This window comes from Schistocerca cancellata, chromosome 8 (genome assembly GCF_023864275.1).
Source record: "Schistocerca cancellata isolate TAMUIC-IGC-003103 chromosome 8, iqSchCanc2.1, whole genome shotgun sequence".
NCBI classification, from domain to species: domain Eukaryota; kingdom Metazoa; phylum Arthropoda; class Insecta; order Orthoptera; family Acrididae; genus Schistocerca; species Schistocerca cancellata.
The window spans coordinates 262,347,173-262,369,865 of record NC_064633.1 but is presented as its reverse complement, the minus strand read 5'-3'; the positions used below and the strand labels follow the sequence as shown (position 1 = coordinate 262,369,865).

Below are 22,693 nucleotides of genomic sequence, written 5' to 3'. Positions count from 1 at the left end.
AAATTAAACTTTTCTGTTAGGGAATAACGGCTCAGAGATAAAGTTTACAAATGTTATGTCTAACTAGGTGGGTGTAGTCTGCTAAATTTTATTTCTTGGAAAGAGCTAAAAAGTGAAAAATAATTAATCAGTGTAGGCGTGGATAAAAAAGGAATACCTAACAGTAATTTTATAATACGAAAAGAAATACAGAAAAATATACACTAATGGAAGAAATCGCAACACAAAGAAGAAGTTGTGGTACATAAATGAAATTTCATAGGCGTGTTTCTACGTCTAAAACATGATGTCTATTCAAATTTCGCACCAGTGCCATAAATACGGCGCTGGTGGCACCAATCTGGAGAATCAAATCAGGTTTCTTTAAATACACGATGCAACGGTCGTGAGCGTTAGTTACGTGCTGATTTGATGTTAATCAAGAATGCCTTTAAGATGACTAAGACGCCATTATCAGCATCTCACAGAATTCGAACGAGGTAGTGTAATAGAGATACGAGAATCTGGATGTTCCTTCTGCGACATTGCAGAAAGACTTGACTGGAATATAGTCATTGTACACAATTTTTTGCGACAAGGGTCACAAGAACGTACAGTCACAAGATGACCGTGCTCTGTGGGGCCACATGGCCGGCCAGGGTGGCCGAGCGGTTCTAGGCGCTACAGTTTGGAACCGCGCGACCGCTACGGTCGCAGGTTCGAATCCTGCCTCGGGCATGGATGTGTGTGATGTCCTTAGGTTAGTTAGGTTTAAGTAGTTCTAAGTTCTAGAGGACTGATGACCTCAGAAGTTAAGTCCCATAGTGCTCAGAGCCATTTGAATTTTTCTGTACGGCCACGTGGCACTACCAACAGGAAAGACCATTACATCCGGCGTAACGCACTGGCGCATCGTACTGTATCTGCAGCAGCAGTGTGAGCAGAAGTCTGCGGTCTAGTGACACAACGAACTGTTAAAATTCGGCTCCATCAAGGAAAGCTCCGATCCAGACACCCTCTAACGTACAGTCCACTGATCACAAAACACCGTCATTTGCTACTTCATTGTTTTCAAGCGTGAGCTGATTGGAAAAAAAAAAAATGTGTGTGAATACCTAAGAGACCAAACTGCGTAGGTCATCGGTCCCTAGACCTACACAGTGCTTGAACTAACTCATGCTAGGAACAACACACACACACACACACACAACCATCCCCGAGGGAGGACTCGAATCTCCGGCGGGAGGGGCCGCGCAATTCTAACCGCGCGGCCACTCCGCGCGACAGCTGGTTGGAGGACAGGGCCGAGGTCTGTTGTATTTTCTGACGTAAGCTGGTTCTGTCTCGGTTCCAGAGATGGCCAGTTGACTGCCTGCAATCCACCTGTCTGCGTGCTAGACACACTGTGCGTACACCTGGAGTAGGGATCTGGGGTACGAGAGCGCTCTCATGGCTATCCCACGACCGAGTGCTAATTTGTACGTCAATTTGGTGATTCGACATGTCCTGCTGTCATCCATGAACAGCATTCCAGGGGGTGTTTTAAAATAGGAGAACGCTCGTTCACATACCACTGTCGTAACCCAGCATGCTCTACACAGTGTCGACATGTTGCCTTGGTCTGCTCCATTACCAGATCTGTGTCCATTCGAGCACGTATGGAACATCATCAGACGACAACTCCAGGATCGTCCACAATCAGCATTAGCCGCCCCTGTATTGACTGAACTAGTGAAACAGGCATGGAACTCCATCCCATAACCTGCACATTACAACACAATGCGTGCACGGTTGCATGGTTGCATTCACCATTATAGTGATTACTCCTGTTATTAATGTACCAGCATATCACATTTACAATAGCTTACCTCGAGCTTACATTAACCTGTGATCTGGTTGTGTTAATCACTTAAACATATTACCTAGAAAAATGTATTCTCGAAATTTCATTTCTCTACATTGGTTATTTTGCGATGTTGCAAAACAAGAGAGACAAGACTAAAATTATATCGATGACTCGGGGGTGAATTCGGTGCTTGTCTAAGTTATCACAAAATATGACAAAAGGAGGAAAGTCTGCATTTATTATGGCTATATCGGCCTACTGTAAGTAAAATAAATTTTGCAGTCGGTTAGCTTTCTTAAATATTTAACTGTTTGCTTAGGGAGATACTTGTGTAAATAATAGTTGTATGAATTATTACCAGAAGTCAGCGATGTAGTGGCGGTCAAACTACGCAGCGCTACTTCGTGTATAATTAAATTAAAAATAACTACATGTGAGTCATTACTGCTGCATATTGCATATTACTATTGACTCATAGGAAGTGAAATGATATATGCTTCTTAACTTGAAATCTGGACTAGGCTCTAGATAAAATCTTTAACAATTTGTTCATTTTAAGCAGTACTAGGCAACGAGGTTTACATGTGTGAAATAAAAACACTTAGTTGTCTCAATTTCTGTGAATGATTAGGCCGTAAAAATGAAATTAATGGATAACTTTTATTTGAATAATAATTTATGGATGATGTACAGTTGCGCCATTATGTATAAAAAAAAGCATTAGTATTGATAAGTCGTATGAAGTCTGCACTGAATGAAATTGGAGATTTAATATTAGAAATTCAAAAACGTACATGCAACAGCCTAACGATATGTCTATATTTGTACTAGATATACGTCAGACACATGTGTAACTATTTAAGGTTGCATGTATGTACATATCTGAAATGTTTGTTGGAAAGTACAAATATAGGATTGATACTAGCAGGTCTTTTACTTACCACTTACGCATACAATCGTTGATTATTCACCGAAATGTTTCAGGCAGTGTTATATACTGTAGGTGTTCAGTATATGATATTGGCCAGGATTATGTACATGAATTTATATTATTAACATTGTCAGGATTATTCTCATAGACAGGTCACATGAAGAACTACTACACTATGCAACACAGTACAGGAGGTTTCAACCATATTATTCCTTAATGGGAAAAATAGTCTTTCAGTTTTCCTCACTTCTTCTCTATAAACTCCCTTGCTATATATGCTTATTTCTTTCTGAGTCCTTCTCATGGTATTTTTCCAGTGAAACTTTGAGAATGTACTCCCTCCTTCTCCATGATCATCATATACCCATATCACATCAGTAATGCCTTTTTTCTATTTTGTTCTGATGTTTCAAGCTACTTCCACAATAACTTTTAGGCAGATTGAGGAGCGTTACTCAGGATGGCCTACCTGTTGCCCCACACAGGCGTTGTGCATTCGACTGACGAGCAAGGGAGTCAGGAGTGGCCACAGCAAGATTGGTGGATTTCAGTAAGAGATCGAGCAGTCAGAGATGTGTGCACTCGTGTAGTTGGTGCTGCATGGCTTCGACCCACGGCAGCTTTACAGGGTCAATTACTAACTATTGCCACCAAGAATAACTCCTAAAGTATGAGAGGAGCTGAAAAGTTTGTGGGACAAAAGTTACATGGGACAACGGCGGCCAAAATATGTCGTCGGTTTTTTGTTGCTAGTTGGGGTCGCTTCAGAGATATGAAGATCAACTTTCTTTTTTTTTTTAATGGGATGCCATAGTTTGGTACTTGTAACTTGTTTTCTGATAGCTGCTATCAAGATGAATCCAGTAATGTGTAACAGTAAGGTTTCGAGGGTCAACGAAGGTCACAAAGGTGGCATGAACGTCCATTTGTAGAAGGTGTTCGAAGTGATGCCATTGGTATCAATGGAGTACTGCAATCTTCTTATCATGGATTGAGTGGTATTCCTTAACACATCAGCACGTATCAAAATACATACTCTGGCATGGACAGATACTAGGCGGAGGCACCAGTGCTAGCAGAGGCCGCCACCTCCAAAGGACCTATTTTCACCCGCCACACACATGACCATCAAATAATGCTGCGATTATTCAGCCACTGGGAGCTATAAAAGTCGGCGCCAGAGCTGTACAGGTCCTACTCCCGTACCTCCTATCCCTCTGTCGGCGTGCCTCAAGGCTCCGTCGTTTCCCATCTCCTCTATCTCCTGTACACTGCTGATATGCCCAAACCTCCGCTGCCTGTTCATCTCCTCGTATTTGCTGATGACACCGCCTTCCTCGCCCTTTATCCTGCCCTTCAACGATCCCAATGTACCCTCCAAACCCACCTTGACCAGTTCACCACTTGGTGCAACCAGTGGTTCCTCCACATCAACCCCTCCAAGACCCAGGCAATCATCATATGCCACACCACCACCTCCTTCAGTCGCCATGATTTCCACCTCACCTTTTATGGCCATCCCATCCACCTCAAATACCTTGGCCTCACCCTCGACCACGACCCCTATGGACTCTCCATCTCCTCACAATCCAACACAAAGCTTACAACAGACTCCGCCTCCAGAAACTCCTGTCCAGTCGGGCATGTGGACTGCATCCTTCCTCCATCCTTCACACCTACAAATCCTTGATCCGCCCCATCCTTTGTTATACCAGCATCACTTGGATTTCTCCCCTCCCAGTTCTATAAAGCCCTCCAAATCTTCGAACCCCATGCACTCCGCCTCAGCTTCTGCATCTGCCTTCCATTCCCCACACACATCCCTTTGACCTCATTCCATTCCACACCTTCTCCTTTTCCTTGAACACGTCCACATCCTGTATATTGTCCGCCAACTCAGTCCCCCTCACACCCTGGTGTCTCCCTTCCTCTCCACCCCCCAGTCTGTTGCCATGACTTCAGTATTGTTTCCCACCCTCCATCTCCACACCCTCCACCTCCTTTCCCAACGCAACTTCCAGCATCTACCCCTCCTGGATGATGAGGTTCGCCATGACATCCAACCATCCTACCAACTCTAACCCCACCTTCCTCCTGTTTCCTCCTCAGGGCTCCCTCTCCTCTCCCCTCGCTTCTCCTGAACAGTTTTCCCCCTCCTATTCCCCCTCCCTCTCCTGTGCACCCCTTCAGTGTCTCTACGCTCCCTCCTGCCTTGTTTTCCCTCTTCAACTCCCAGCTGGCCCGTCTCCTGCATCTTTGTGCTCCCCCTATCCCCCCCTTCCTCCCACTCACCATCCCACATCCCCTCTTTTTTCCTCCTCTCCTAACTCCAGTCCTTCGGCAGGTCCCTGTCAGTGGTTTTTATTCTTTGTGAGTGTTCTGTTGTTTCCATGTTTTTTTTTAAGTGTCTCGCTTTGTGTGAATTTTATACTGTGGCCGACTTTTACCTTGTGTCTGACTCCAGTGATTTTAAGTACGCAACTAATTGCCAGCTGTGTTCTTTTAGCTTTATGTCGACTTTTTAATTGTCCCCCAATGTCCCCATATTAGTGTATATTTTTACTCCCATCACCTCCATTTATTTTTATGTCCCCCTTTTTACCCCTGTTTCTTATGTAAGAGTTCCCCTTGCATTTCTGTTAAAGCCATTTGGCTGAAGAGCAGTGGAGTGTGCTGCTGCCAGCCCTTACCTGTCCATATGGGGCAGGGAAATGAAATTAAAATAAAGGGAAAAAAACTACACAGGTCTGTTCATGCAGCTTAGATAGCTTCTTCCAGCCTCCAGTCAGATGCTACTCACCCCATCGTCATAGGAAGCTCTTGAAGTCCGTTGCAGGCACCGATGCTTCTATATTCAGCATTCATCATTGCTTCTCTTTGTGCAATCAGACTGTATCCAGGACAGCCTTTTCTGTCCCTATGCTGGTGTTATTCAGGACAGCTTCATAGGACTTCGAGTATTTTCCATACAATTGTATTTGTCTGTAAAGATCCTAATTATGTTACTTAGTCAAACTCTGGAATCCCCATACTATCAAGTCTTCATACATATGAGACACTGATTTGTGATCTTATTGTTCTGTCGAAGCAGACGTTTCTTTCCTTGGTCAATAAACTTTTGTGAACTTAAATCACTGGTTTCCTTGAGTCAGTGTGAGTGGCATACCAGTGAAATCTTGGAAAAGTCTCATTTCATTGAATGGATTCGAGGGCAACCCGGCGTTGCGATTCTCGGACCCAAAGGAATGTGTTTGTCAGCTGCCTGGCAGTGGCTGTCAGACCCAAAACACCGCTCTGCTGAGCTCTGTACCTCAATTCTTCACTGTTTGGTGGATAATCATGCCTACCCCCATATAGTTTATCACATAGGGTTGTATTGCTGTCTGGTGGCAAAGTCATGCACGAGAGATTACCGAAATATTGCATCAGTACACACATTGATTCTGTTTATAATGCCGGGAGTGGTTAGCATGTCAGGTGTGTCAGTTGCTGTGTGTTTTCAAAAAAAAAAAGTTCAAACGTGTGTGAAATCTTATGGAACTTAACTGTTAAGGTCAGCAGTCCCTAAGCTTACACACTACTTAACCTAAATTATCCTAAGGACAAACACACACACCCATGCCCGAGGGAGGACTCGACCTCCGCCGCACAGTCGATGACTGCAGCGCCTTATACCGCTCAGCTAATCCCGCGCGGCTGTGTGTTTTCAAGCAGAATCATGTGGATATAGTTCTATATGAATAGGCAGTAAGAAGGAGAAATAAAATTACTGAACTTTTTTAAAAAATGGAGAGTATTCATGCTTTCGCTGTTGGAATAAGGAATTTAGGCTTGCCACGACTCAATGGGAAAATATGCTTAATAAAGATAAACTCCGTTCAGAGGCATGGGTAGGTTCGTCTGTGCAGACCACATTGTGATCCTCCAACAGTGGTGTCATAGGATGCAGTATGGAGTACAGTGGGTAAGCGCACCACTGTCTCTGCCGCAGTTACTTTTCGTGACTCGGTCATTTAACTGCTCGACTGGCATCGCTAGGCCAAGTGCACCTCGTTCCAGTCCTGTCACAAGCAACTGGAATCGAACCTGGGCCTTCCATATAGCAGACAGCCGCACTGATCTCTCGGCTATGAAGGCTAATATATTCGTAGTAAAGACCATAATAATAGGAAAAGATAGGACGCAGCATAAGTAATGATTTAAGACCGCAGCTGAAGTTATGCTTGAACGATAGAGGGGCAGAGTTGTGTGTGTATAAATCATGTCGTAGATGGTGAACCCTGCAGCAATAATGCTGAAACGACAAGCAACCTGGAAATCGACATAAACAGAAAACTGAAATAAACAGCCTTAGTACCATGACCGAAATAATAATTTTAAACAAGCTTCCAGTTTTAAATACCGCAGTAACTGGGTCCCATACCGAGTCTAACAGATTGCTGATAATGTGAGTTTCATCAGTAAGTTCGTCCTTTATGGAGTACCTGAAATGCATTTTGCCCAGAGAAGAATGGATATATTACACTCCAAAACCATGGTACATACAGAAGTACAGAGCAAGTTGTACAATTCTTCCGTGGAGATGATGATTTACAACTTTTAGTTACTTGCAAAAATCGTTTGCTGTCACTGCTGATTGTCGGTTCTTTGTCAGAACCCTACCACTTTTATTCAGACAATGGACTAACGTGAGGCATTAAGAGCGACATTAATTTCAAGAAATACGACCAAATAAATAAGCGTATTACAACCTGTAACTCATGTCCGTCTTAAAAAGTGACAATCAGCCAATGTGTCAAACTATTATTTTTGAAGCTGTATAATGCGGCTCTATATGTAACCTAGTAACTTCTAATGGAAACGAGCGTTTCGCGTAATTTGCCGGGAGGGCCCTTGCGGGGCAGGCCCGGCCGCCTTGGTGCAGCTCTTATTACATTCGACGCCACATTGGGCGACCTGCGCGCCGGATGGGGATGAAATGATGAAGACATCACAACACCCAGTCCCTGAGCGGAGAAAATCCCCGACCCAGCCAGGAATCGAACCCGGACCCGTAGGACGGCAATCCGTCATACTGACCACTCAGCTATGGGGGGGGGGGGGGGGACAGTAACTTTTAATGCTGATAATGTAACTTATATTTTATATGCAACACGTCACACACGGTGCTATGACCTAACATACTACCGTTATATGTCCCGATGAGAAAAATTACGACCACCTGCTACAGAGCGTCTTGTTTCACGTTTGGAATATAACGCAGCAGCGATTCTACGTGGAATGAGTACTGTTAAGCCTCTGGTAGGTGTTCAGCGGTTTGCGGCACCAAAATCCTACTCATGGGTCACGCAATTCGCTCCAATTGTGGGCCGGTGGTTAGCGGGTTCGGAGCTTGCGCCCTATGTCGCCCCAGACATGTTCCATGTGATTCATGTCAGACAAATCTGATGAGCAAGATATCAGTGTGAGCTCTCTGCCACGCTCCTCAAACCACTGTGGTGCGATTCCGGCTCTTTTACTCTGGCAATCATCTTTCTGGATGATGGCACCGCCACCTGGGATGAAAGATTACAGCTTCTCCGTGTGTTGACGTAACGTAAAGCTGTCATGTGTCCCATAGAAGTCGAAGTTAGTGTATCTTACACTATTCCCATGTGCCCAGTGCAGTGTATAATTCAAGGAGTCTTTCGCCTGAATGACAGCACATCTGGGCATGGCCATCGATCTGGTGTAGTAAGAATTTCGATTCATGCGACCAGACGACACATTTGATTTTGTCAAAAATCCAATCTCTATTACCCCGTACCTAATGCGAACGTAATTAACGATGTCGTTGGGTTAACACGTGAACACATAGGGGCCGCCTGCAGCGCAATTCCCATATTCAGTAAACCGCGCTGAAGGGTGTGTTCCTAACCATTTGTGCCTGCACCAGCATTGCTCTCTGCCATGAGATCGGCCACAAATCGCCATCTGTCCTGCTTTGAAAAGCGGGAACACTCCAATCTCCACGTTTTGTTATGAGGTATGGCCGTGCAAAAACTTTTTCACCTACTCATGATTTCCTCTTCAACCACTTTCCAGAGATGCTCCCGACACTAGGGCGCCAACAGCCGACCATATTGCCGTTCGGAGACCATTGCTGATAGACGCTACGCTATAACAAACTACAATTTAACAAAGTCACTTATTTCAGTGCATTTCGCCATTAGCAGCCGGTAGATTGATTTCCCAGCCACCTCCGACGCACTTATATACTGCCCACACACATTAATACGACCAACGCCTATGTTCGATGTCAAAGTGTCATGGCTACTCATAGACGACAAGTGGCAGCACTAACAATTGGGAATATATAAAGCGTGTCAGGAGATGTGTGAAACAGTGCAGTTATTGTCAGAATTCGGAAGCCTGCAAAATGGCAACCATGGAGGCATTTCCGAAAAGGTTAAGTTTGTGAACTGTCTGCGAGCCGCCGTGATTTAAGTATATCGTGCATAGAAAAATGGCAAGAGACAAAGCCGTCGACATGGCAACGATGATGCCCCACGGGCCATGGATTAAAGGGGTGAACGACAGCTGATAGATGTGTACAGGCTGACAGACGTGCAACTGTTGAGCAATTGGCACATGCAGATGAACCAAGGGCTACCAACAGTGTCTGTTCAACGACTGGCCAGAGAACGTTGCTGTGTATGGCCCTTTGCAGCAGGTGGCTGGTACATGTACCCATGCTGACTGCTGTTCATTGGTGACGAAGGTCAGAATTTCCATTCCAGTACCGTAGCTGAACGTCCAGTGAGTAATTAATCACCTTTTATACTCCACCGGGTAGATGGCCTAGGTGTGTACAGTCCTGCAGCAAGCATCACAACGTTCCAGGCCGGAAGAGGGAGCGTTATCATCTGGGGAATGCTTTCGTGGTGTTCCATGGGTGATGTCACCATTCTGGGAGGCAGAATGGGCAGCACAAGCGTGCATCTATCCTTGGGGGCTACGTTCACCCCCACATGCAATTTTTTCTTTTTTTCTTGACACGATGGCATCTACCAACAGGGCAATTCAAGGTTTCACATATGTTGCACGTCACACATCTCGCACGCCACTCACCTCGCACGTCACACACCTCGTGCGTGTTCCGAATAGGACCTGAATGAATTTCCCATACTCTCCTGTCCACGTAACTGCCCACATTTTAGGCCATCCATGAAACTGTGGGACCATTTTGATCGATGTGTTCGCGTCATGGATCCTCAACCGAGACACCTAGCTCGGCTGGCCTCAGCACTGTAGTCGGTATGGCTCCACGTGCCTGTCGATACCTTCAGAAACTCACTGACTCTCTTCCTGCACCTCCGCACTGAAAAATTTGGGTATTCAGGCTATTGATAGGTGGTCTCGTTTATGTGACTGGACAGTGTATACTGTCGTTACGGTGTACCATATCGACACCGCCACGAGATGTCATCCTGTCTCGCGGCGGACAGTAACCATAATATTATGTAATTATTATAAAAAACGGATTCTCCAAGATCTCTTCTGTGTCTTTTTATTGATTACTATTTGCGCCGGTCTCTGGCGTCACCATCGGATTCAGTCAAGGTGACTAATACATATAAGATTTCACAGAAATACTGTATACATAACTGAAGCATTAGAAAGTATCTAGCACCATATTAATAGAAGTTCATCATCTTTAGAGACTTGTAAGCCACATAGTGATGTCGCGTTACTTTACAATAAGAGGTGGGAAGGAACATTAGAAGAAAAAAATTAAAATACTACAAATATAAAATACATATCATGTTGTGTTGACGTCCCAACTGAGGGCACTGGCCACTGAGCTAGTACGATATTAGCACGAGTGAGACTACAAGGGGTTGTTTACATTGTGGTACTCGACAATCGATACGTACTCGCATAAATTTCAAACTAGGTGTGCAACGATATTAAATCTTTCTTCGCTCCAAAGTAATTCAAATTACTTTTTGCTGTCAATTAGTGACGATGCAGATACTGTGTAGACATAAATAATCTGAACTATATTTTGATTGTAAATTAGCATTTAATGAATAACTGCATATTTTCAGAATGTAATTTTTCGTTAATTTGTGTTTTAAGAAATGTTACCTAATGCTATCAAAAAGAATTTTAATGAGAGCGGAGTTAGAATTTGTTTTTTGGCATCTGTAGTTGGAAATTTGTGCGAGTACCGTATATATCGATGGTTGAGTGGCACAATGTATACAGACATATACATATGTATATAGTGCCACTGTATACAGATCCATCTGTGCAAATATCGTACTAGTTGCGTAAGGTGTGAGGCAAATCCAACACCTTCCATGAAAACCCTGACATGATAAGCAATTCCAGTAGTATGTCACATAGCTCCGAATAAATCGTGACATTAAATTAACCAAAGTAATACGAGTAATGAGTGAGCAAATGGAATACCACAGACTAACACAAGAATGCCTAAATGCATGTCATACCTTCCCACCGTAAGACAGACGCAGTTCCGAGGGGAGAAACGAGAACAGAAGCCGAGAGCAGAACCGTGTTTAAGCTGGAAGGCCCTACGATAAGGGACGGACACCCACGTCGCCAGCTAACCGCTAGGACCACCCCCCAGCCCATGTTAAAAGCTAGAGCCCTCCAGAAGATCAGTATAGATCTTACGATAACACTAAAAGGGCCACCCCAGCCGCAAGTCTTAGCGTGAGACTTTTTCGCGTCTCTGTTACGTTGCAAACTTTAAAAACATTGCCCCACCACGAAAAGTATAACGTTTCTCTTTGGATAGACAGAATTTTTGTAGGCGGAGCTTAAGGTTAACATTGAGACCCTGATTGCTCAGATGAAAACACAGCCAGATAGTTTTTTTTTTTTAAACCAACTTCGGTAAATTGTAGTAAGGAGAAGTTAGAAGAGAGTTGCTTCCGAGACGGCGAGACACCGACAAGGTAACGAACGCACGCGATGCCGCATTTTTGAGCGCATAAGGCTTGACTCAGAACTGCAGAAGTGTCATCTGTTACATCCCCGTTTTGCGTAATACTAGTGTCGATCGTCAATTAAAGCTCATGGTATTCACATTTGCTACGTAAGTTAAAATCTGAAATGCGATGATTTTTCTGTTATATAATTATTGAGAAGCCACATCAGCCACTATAATCTACGAAAAGTTAGATAAGTAATTAAAGATAATTGAGGGTCACTGTAGACCATTTTGATAGTTTTCTCTTTTGTGAAACTTAATTTAAACCTAGATTATAGATGTGATATGGCATAGGTCATCCTTCGATCCATTGTAGAACTTGGAAACCCTTTCAGGGAATATTCATTCACACTTTTGTTGAACGCAGTTGGTTTTTACCGTCCTGTATTAAAACATTCCCTTTTATCAATAGTGCAATTTATAAACAATGTTTTGTGAATAGAATAAAATTTCCAATGGTATACTTAACTGCTTTTTCGACGTTATTTTACCAGCTAACTAAAAATAGGTAAGCCTTGAACCCCTTCCACTAAATTTAGTTAGTATTAAGATTCTTTTACAGGGAGTGCAGTGGAGCTGACGCTGAAATCATTAAGTATTTGGTTATATCATCGCCAGGCTCACTGAACTCTTCTGAACTCTACATGTCATGTGTGGTCTGACGTCTCCTTACCAGCAGCAGGTCCCTGGTTCAAACTAGTCAATTCCCTAAAAAACACGCTCAGAGCGTCGTTGCGCGAAAGTGGTCGGGAGACACGATATAGAACAACAGACACCACGCAGAATGTTAAAGTTGAGTCGCTATTGTGGTGTCAGGTGAACGAGTGAGCTAGGATCTTAACACGATATGTGTTTTATATTTGTGTCGCTTTATGTTACACATGCAGATGTTCCTTGCTACTTTTTATTGTAAAGTGACGCAACATCACTATGTGGTTTGGCTTGCAGGCTTCTAAAAATCATGAACTTCTGTTAATATGGTGCAAGGTACGTTCTAAAGCTTCAGTTACGTATACAGCGTTTATATGAAGTCATATATGTATTAGCCACATTGACTTTGAATGTTTGTTTATTAAACTTGCAAATCCGATGATGACAGCACAGATTTGTCGAAACTATGGTATCAACGTTCGATACCACATTTTTTAGGGGTGGCAATTATCGACCGCGGTCCGTACTAGTACCGCTGGACCCCCGAGTCGAGAGTAGCGCCGCTCCGCGGCTTGCAACAAGTCTCTACCCTGCGCCAGGCCACTCTTGCTGACGCCAAGTAAGACAGTAGTATAGCTTTCAGCTGATAGGAAGCAATCTCGAACAAGGCGCTTAGTTAAAGTATGGCCTATGTGATGCCTCTATAACTCTTTGTTTGTAATTACAATGCTCCAGACTACGAAGACTCCTGTACCACCAGTTAAGTACATATATTATTTTTTACCAATGACTTCTAATTATTTTACTCTTTGTTGACCCAGACCATGCTGCCAGCTCCTTATAGACTGCACTGACAAACCTGTTGTGCATGCAAAGATGAGATTTATGTTTCTATTTAGCTTTGGCCACCAGTCTTTGGCGACGATTCGTTCGTCGTCATTATAACAGAAACTGGCAGTAAAAAACAGATGTACAAGCAGTTTTTCGACACTGATTTTTTTTCAGAATAATAAAACAATTCAAATAGCCCTCAGCACCTGACACAATGCCAAACGTACATAATTATACTACGTGTTCTTCATTGCATACGAAAGATACTAGCACTGTGGCATGCTGAAATTAGTTTTGTAGGCGCACCTACATTCCCATGTGTACAGAGATGGAGGGTACGATGATTTTCTGTAAACCGTGTACCAACACTGTGTTGCAGGGACCAGACGGCGGTCCTCACTAGACGTGAGGCCCTCGCCAGCGGCGCACCGACATGAGCGGCAACCCGTGGACGGCGGCGTCCGCCTGCCCCTACTGCGGCCGCCAGCTACCTTCCTCGCACTTGCAGGTACTGTGACGTCAGCACTGCACTGCTCCAGCTGTTTATCTCACCACATTTTGTCACTTGCTCTGTACCAACCAAACGGAAGTGACCAAGAGTAATAACAATTGCTTCACTTCTGCCATCACAGTACGGTCCCTCCTTTCGACTATCTCACGAACACCGATATATATTGATATAAGTGATCCCGGAGTAGAGAATCAACTAACTTCGCTCGCTAGTGGAAATTCATCGCGATGGGATGAGATACCTGCGAGATTCTACAGAGATTCTGTGCAAGTACACTACTGGCCATTAAAATTGCTACACCAAGAAGAAATGCAGATGATAAACGGATATTCATTGGAAAATATATTGTACTAGAACTGACCTGTGATTACATTTTCACGCAATTTGGGTGCATAGATCCTGAGAAATCAGTACCCTGAACAACCACCTCTGGCCGTAATAACGGCCTTGATGCGCCTGTGCATTGAGTCAAACAGAGATCAGATGGTGTGTACAGGTACAACTGCCCATGCAGCTTCAACACAGTTCATCTAGAGTAGTGACTGGCGCATTGTGACGAGCCAGTTGCTCGGCCACCATTGACCAGACGTTTTCAATTGGTGAGAGATCTGGAGAATTTGCTGGACAGGGCAGCAGTTTAACATTTTCTGTATCCAGAAAGGCCCGCAAACCAGAAAGGACCTGCAATATGCGGTCGTGCATTATCCTGCTGAAATGTAGGATTTCACAGGGCTCGACAGAAGGGTAGAGCCACGGGTCGTAACACATGTGAAATGTAACGTCCACTGTTCACAGTGCCGTCAATGCGAACAAGAGGTGACCGAGACGTGTAACCAATGGCACCCCATACCATCACGCCGGGTGATGCGCCAGTATGGCGATGACGAATACAGGCTTCTAATGTGCGTTCACCTCGATGTCGCCAAACAAGGATGCCACCATCATGATGCTGTAAACAGAACCTGGATTCATCCGAAAAAATTACGTTTTGCCATTCGTACACCCGCGTTCGTCGTTGAGTGCACCATCGCTGGCGCTCCTGTCTGTGATGCAGCGTCAAGGATAACCGCAGCCATGGTCTCCGAGCTGATAGTCCATTCTGCTGCAAACGTCGTCAAACAGTTCGTGCAGATGGTTGTTGTCTTACAAACGTCCCCATCTGTTGACTCTGTGATCGAGACGTGGCTGCATGATCCGTTACAGCCATGCGGATAAGATGCCTGTCGTCTCGACTGCTAGTGATACGAGGCCGTTGGGATCCAGCACGGCGTCCCGTATTACCCTCCTGAACCCACCAATTCCATATTCTGCTAACAGGAATTGGATCTCGACCAACGCGAACAGCAATGTCGCGGTAGGATAAGCCGCAATCGCCATAGGCTACAATCCGACCTTTATCAAAGCCGGAAACGGAATGGTACGCATTTCTCCTCCTTACACGAGGCATCACAACAACGTTTCACCAGGCAACGCCGTTCAACTACTGTTTTTGTATGAGAAATTGATTGGAAACTTTTCTCATCTCAGCACGTTGTAGGTGTCGCCACCGGTGACAACCTTGTGTGAATGCTCTGAAAAGCTAATCATTTGGATATCACAGTATCTTCTTCCTGTAGGTTAAATTTCGCGTCTGTAGCACGTCATCTTCATGGTGTAGCAATTGTAATGTCCAGTAGTGTATTTGTTGGCTCTCTCGTAGGTCGCAGCATCAGTAAATGGTACCAAGCGTTATGTCGTGACCGGATAACGAAATTCTCTTCAAAAACCAACGATAATTCCAGAAACAGAGATCCTGCAAAAACCTACTCCCTTTGATCGTCCATGAAATCTAGGGCGACACTGACGATGGAGCCCAGGTTGATGACATTTTCCTCAACTTCCGGAAAGCATTCGATGCAGTTCTGCTGTGAACCAAATTCGAGTTTACTGAGTATCGGATTTGTAACTGCTTTCAGGACTTTCCAAGAGAGAGACTTTAATAACGTACTCTTAACGGAACATAATCTGGAGATGTTGTTGTTGTGGTCTTCAGTCCTGAGACTGGTTTGATGCAGCTCTCCATGCTACTTTATCCTGTGCAAGCTTCTTAATCCCAGTACTTACTGCAACCCACATCCTTCTGAATCTCCTTAGTGTATTCATCTCTTGGTCTCCCTCTACGATTTTTACCCTCCACGCTTGCCCTCCAATACTAAATTTGTGATCCCTTGATGCCTCAGGACATGTCCTACCAACCGATCCCTTCTTCTAGTCAAGTTGTAACACAAACTCCTCTTCTCCGCAATCTTACTCAGTACCTCCTCATTAATTACGTGATCTACCCATTTCATCTTCAGATTTCTTCTGTATCACCACATTTCGAAAGCTTCTATTCTCTTCTTATCCAAACTATTTATCGTCCATGTTTCACTTCCATACACACTCCACACAAATACTTTCAGAAACGACTTCCCGACACTTAAATCTATACTCAATGTTAACAAATTTCTCTCCTTCAGAAACGCTTTGCCAGTCTACATTTTATATCCTCTCTGCTTCGACCATCATCAGTTATTTTGCTCCCAAAATAGCAAAACTCCTTTACTACTTTGTCTTGGAGATATGAAGCTAAATTCTAGGGTACATCAACGGACTCTATAGTGCCTTTACTGTGTATAGTACGTAGGGTGACCAGGAACAATACGACAAAATTTCACGGGATGTTCAGGGATATTTCCCGAGTCTTTTGGTGTAGGGGACCTGTGGTCTACAGTGGCTCGTTATAGGGTGATTATGTACAAGAGCCATTCGTTTATTAAAGTCTGATTGGTCACGAAATGGAAATCAAAGTGAAAATTAAAAATGTCCTGTTTACGACGCTTAGCTTCTCCTTCCAGCTACTTCTCTATACAGGGTGGTCAGAAACAGTCTGAAAAGCTTGAAAGGGTGTTACAGGGTAGGTAGTGCTGAGAAATAATTCTCACAAACGAAAGTCGATACGTTGCTCCGTTTCTGAATCAATTACCATCAAAATCAGCCAACCGTGCCACTGCGTGCGCAAGCACAAGCGGCCCGCCAGAGACGGTGTCACCAAACGTGGTCTTCGCTTCGTTTCCTAAAACCGAACAAGAGAGCGACACACAAATTAGACATGGAACGGTAGTAAATATCGAACCCGAGCCAAAGGCTTAGCAGTCTCGTGCGCTATCATCTGCACTATGAGAACAGCAAATCGCAATCCCGCTGCTTTTTATTATTCTTGTATATCCAGATTTCAGCTATAAATAGCCACCTTCAGTGCGTTTGAATGAGTTACCATCCAGCAGACCCGCATCAGTAAATGTCACCGTGTCTGTCTGTCTGTAATCCAGTAAACTCTAATGGTGTCATGTACTGCTGCGAGTTTATGGGATGGTAAATCACTCAAATGCACTCCAGATGGCTGTTTATAGCTGACATCTGGATATGCAAAAATAATAAAAAAAAACTAGTGAGATAGCCACTGATTGTTAGTTTCAAATCCTGCCTTAATTAATCTATGGTCGCTGTACACAACCTTTGCTTATGGAATCAAAGTTCATTAACTGAGAGAAAATTTATTTGGCAGACAGTTGCATTTGGCTCGCAACGGCCTGATTGGCTAACGTAAGTGCTAATTGACTCGGAAACGGCACGAAGTATTGAATTCTTCTCTTAACTATTGTTTCTCAAGACACTACTCAGCAACACTCTTACAAGTTTTTTAGATTGTTATTAATCACCCAGTACATCCGCCACTCAGACACACATTTGCTGTGGCGTTGTACCAACTTTACAATAACTTACTCATAGAAAGCACTCACTTGTGGTTCCCGCCAATTCTCTATGCTAGTCTGCAGGCCATTGCTAGTGCCAAAATGTTGTCTTCGTTGCCAGAGGTTGATAAGAGCAGAGATGAAACTCAGAGGGAGTCAAGTCCGCGCTGATCGGCTGACAATGAGTGACCAAATATTTCCCATCGAAATCCCTGCAGAAGTTTCTTTGTTGCCCATTTATGAAGAAGGAAGTGCTTGATACGGTACGTGGGCTGTATGAAATCAGGCAAAATCTCTCAGCAGGCACTCATACTTGGCGAGAGAGACACTTTTCTAGGCAACTTTACCTGCCCACTGTGTACTCAAAACTGAAAAGAGCGACGTGACGCGATCTGCAGGCATACTGTAGGCACCACACAACACATATGTGCGAAGCTGCATCGTATTTTTTCTGTCGTTTCCATTTCGCGACCTATCGGATAACGAATAACCGTCGTCATGATGAATTATTTGGCTTTGTTGCTTGGTTCCGTGAAAATACTTTCACAATAGTGAAAATAATTAATCACGAAAGCACAGTAACACAAAAGTATTTGTTACTGAATGGGGACTCCATCAGGAGTTGCATGTACCAAGGCCTCCACACCAGCATTAATAACAAAAGGACGTTCAGCATCATTGTTGAAGTAGAAATCTTTATTTGTGTTGCAAATGGATTTAAATCACTGCGTGACCATCGTCGGTGCTAGTATTAAAGCCCTGTGGACTCATAAATAGAATCAGTAAATCTACAATATCCTCACATGTCTGACATGTACCCCTCATTGACATGCGCAGATGCGCAATTTTAGTGCTTGTATTTATAACTCGACAGGCCTTTAATACTAGCAGTGATGATACTCACGCAGTGAGTGAAATCGGTTTGCTACAAAACTAAATATTTCTACTTCCACGACCAATCCTGCCCCCTCTTGTTATTTACAAAAGTATTTTGTTATTCGTGGGTGCCTGTGTAGAGGTACGAAATAATTGCAGTTGCCGTCTTCCGAGATGAGCTGATCATAGCGTGGTCGTGTCGCCTTTTAATTGTAGCATTCAGAAAACCCACAGACGAGACGCACATAGGCGGACTCTTCTTCACTAAGCCTATACACACTGCTGTGTGTCACAATGTGCGGCTGGTCCTGACGGAGGTTCGAGTCCTCCCTCGGGCATGGATGTATGTGTTTGTCCTTAGGATAATTTAGGTTACGTAGTGTGAAAGCTTAGGGACTGATGACCTTAGCAGTTAAGTCCCATAAGATTCCACACACATTTGAACATTTTTTGAGTCCTGGTTCATCCTGTGTATAAATGACCTTGCGATTAACGGAGGGAACTCCATAATGTTTTTGCAGACAGTACTTTTTGCTATGCCGACGGCCTTGCTGCAGTGGTAACACCGGTTTCCGTCACATCGCGGAAGTTAAGCGCTATCGGGTCGGGATAGCCACTCGGACGGGTGATCATCCGGTCTGCCGAGCGCTGTTGGCAAGCAGGGTGCACTCAGCCCGTGTGAGACAAACTGAGGATACGGCCGGGAGAGCGGTGTGCTGACCGCATGCCCCTCCATATCCGCATCCAGTAACGGCCGCCGCCTGAGGATGGCACGGTGGGCGGTCGGTATCGTTGGCCTTCCAAGGCCTGTTCGGACGGAGTTTACTTTTGGCTATATGGACGCTGTAACGCAGTGACGCAGATAACTGGGAGTCGCAGTCGCCACTGAACGTAAACAGATGCGTCATATTACGAGTAAACAGGTGAAGGGGTCGATTACGGTTCAATTATGTTAAAACCTCACTGGAAACAGAGACTGCTGTGAGATACCCAGGAATGAACGTCTGGAGCGACCTAAAGGGGAATGACAACATAAAACAAATTATAGGAAAAACAGATGTGAGACTGAGTTTCATCGGGACAATCTTAAGGAAATGTAATACATCGACGAAGGAAGTGCTTTACAGAACACTTTTCAACCGAGTCTTGAGCATCGTTTGTAAGTCTGGATCCTTTAATAAGAAGTGTTTACATCTCTGTTGCGAAGATGTTAAAAAAATACCAATGGGAGTCGCTACTAGAGAGACCAATTACGTGTGCCACTGAATCGGCTGCTACTGATATTCCGTGAACGTTCATTCGAAGAAAAGTTGGACAAAATAATATTGCTTCCTCTCACATGTCTCACGAAACGTTCACGGCCATATAATCACAGAAATTCCCACACACCGTATGGGGATAGACGAGAGAATAGGGAAAATGGTAGTGGTACGGTAGATTCCCCCCACCACACACAGTAAAGTGACCTGTGGAGAATATGTGAACATAGAACATATGAAGTTCCCTTACTTCACCATCAAATTCTGGTATCATTTAGTAAAAAAACATCCGTTTAATGGGGTAACACTCAAGAACGCAAGAAAAAACGTGATTTTCGTGATGATTCAAGTAAAATAAAAAACTATTGCTACATCGGTTGATATAGTTTTAACCTTACACTTCTGTCTTTTATAAATCATTTTCTTTTTAACATGGGACGCTCCCTTTAACTGCTGCGCTAGGTAGCAAGGCCCCTTTGCAGCCGGAAAATTGGTCATCAGCGGCCCTCTTATTGCCCTTTTATTGGACCTATAGCAAAATAATTTTGTGTAAGTCACTTTCGATGTACATTTTCTATCAGAATTGATACGATAAGTAAAAAATGTTAAATTCTAACAAAATTGTGATGTGTTGAAATAAATGTCATATTCTTCGCCCTCACAACAGATACAAAAGGGTGCGTCGACTCCTGAAGGTATAGCAGAACGGCTATGTACGCTAATGGTATGTGCCATTGTCAAGTTATGTTTGCCACCAATTTGAAAAATAATGTTTCCAAAAGAACGCGCTTGAAGTCTTGGGCTATATTTTATGAGGTTAAATTGAACATACCTGTTGTGTACATAGTACCGTGTAGTCAGCGCGTACACAACTTTCCCACTAGAGCGCGCCCCACTAAGCACAACAGCCCAGGCGCAGCGAGTGTCTGTCTCCGCACTACGAGATGGCACTGCCATAGAGACGGACCAAACCATCTTCCGCCGATCCGCGCATTAATATGTAACGCAGCCAATGAGATTGCTGCTAATGTAGAACCTTTTCTCCTCGCGGATCACACTCGCGAAGTGATACATGAACGCACGAGGTATTATAACGAGTGTACAGACCTCCGATTAGTGAGTCTGCATCAGTCTGTACCAGTCTGCATTAGTCTGTACCAGTCTGTACGAGTTCTACATTTGTCTGCACCAGTCTATAGTCAAGTTTCAGTCTGCGGCTAATAAGATTGCAATATTCCTGTACATAGCCATGAAGATAAGTGTGTAGACACTCTGTCAAGTATCAGAGATATATGTGAGAATAAGATTAACGTACCATTACCGAAGGAACTTCAGACTGTCAATTGTAAATAGCATCCAGAACCAAGTTAAGTAATTTTTATGCTTGTTATTATTTTAATAAATGTATGTGAAAATTAATCAAGTTCTGTTTAAAGTTGGTCACCATCAATATGCTACTCTACGCGTGCAAGTGTCATTTCTGTCGTCTGACCTAATGGCAGAAGATAAACACGCCACGATAAGATCACGAGACATATTGCTGACACTCGCCTGCTTCGTTAGAGCGACAAGTCAAATAATCTGATGGTGTGTGTACTGAAGGTCTTCAGTACGCACACCACAATACCACTAGTCAACGATCTCCAGACAGTACAAATTCCTTACAGATCCGAAAGTAGGTCTTCCTCCATATTCTTAGCGGCCATCGTGGTCCTACTGGCCTCTCAGGCAGCTTCTGTCATCCACTGCTCTGCTCGCACGCAACGCTTTTCGCCTGCTTTTCTGCAGAAGTTGTAACGGGCTGGTCCGATCTCAAGTTATAACGTGTTAGTACTCGTAGTTTCCATAGTGTTCGTTAGTGTGCCACACTGGCCGCAGTGTCGACGATTTTTTTCCTGCTGGAACTGGAGACTTCCATTACAGCACTCGTGGCTGCCGCATCGCGGTCGCGAGGTGGACCGAAGAAGTTTCAGATAAGTTTTTAACGGTAATTTATATGCTATATATATGCTGTAAACCGACTCGTGCCACATCATTTCTGTAAAAAAAGAACGTTCAAATGATCTGTAGAACATATAACTAATACTATTCTGGGGAACTGCGGAAATAACCTCTGGATCAATTGTTCGTCCCATTTGAATAATTAATGAGTTCTCTTATAAAAGCCCTCAGTGCTATGACAAATCTGGTTCGATAATCGGTAAGCTCGTATAAATGCTACACGAAGTACTGTTATTTACCAATTAACAACCTGAAAGCAAGAAAAAACTTTATGTGTGCTGGAATGTGGAGGAGAGCTGGCTGTTAAGTGTGCACACGAGTACAATTTAATAAGCGTCCACTGCACAGTATTTACTTGCTTCTTGAAAACGTATCTAAATGATTTCCGTGGGTTACTTAAACCTATTGTTCTTATTGTTCTGTTTTGTGCGAATAATTTTTTTCTTCTAGGTGATGACTTACCACAGAAAATTATTGTGTAAGATATTATCGACTGGAAATCTGCAAAATATGTCAGGAAATCAATACGCTTGTTTCCAAAGTCAGCAACCATAATAAGAGCAAAAGCAGATGAACGTAATTGTTTGAGAGGCTCAGTAATACGCTTCTTCTTGTTCAAGTTCTTATCAATTTGTACACCGAAAAAACTTGACCATGCTATCGCATTTCCTGACTCCTGCTCATGTGCTACATTAATTGTTGCTATGACTCGATTTGTTTTGCAGAAGCGAATGTAATCTGTGTTTTCAAAATTTAGATAGAGTCCATTTTCAGAAAACCACTTAACTATTCCTTGCAAAATATCTTCTAGCAGTTCTTCTGCTGCTTTCCCTCTCTTATTGCGCCATTACTCCGTAAATACTGATAGAAAAAAACGCAGTACTAAAAATAATTAATGAAGAGTAGTGAAATTTCGCGAATAGAATTGTCTAGGTAACATACTTAAGTGATTAACATTGCAATATCGCAGATTCATGTACATGAGACATTATCCATTGCAAATGGGAAATGCTGGTAGGTTAATAACTGGTGTA

The 22,693-nt window shown here is 43.6% G+C and overlaps 1 long non-coding RNA gene across 1 annotated transcript in view; it reads left to right on the top strand.

The window, feature by feature from the left end:
* The window catches only part of LOC126095715 (uncharacterized), a 239,393-nt gene that overhangs the window by 190,400 nt on the left and 26,300 nt on the right, over positions 1-22,693 (top strand). The window contains exon 2 of the long non-coding RNA XR_007521968.1: positions 13,619-13,747. This is a non-coding gene — a long non-coding RNA (uncharacterized LOC126095715). The remainder of the gene's footprint in view (positions 1-13,618; positions 13,748-22,693) is intronic.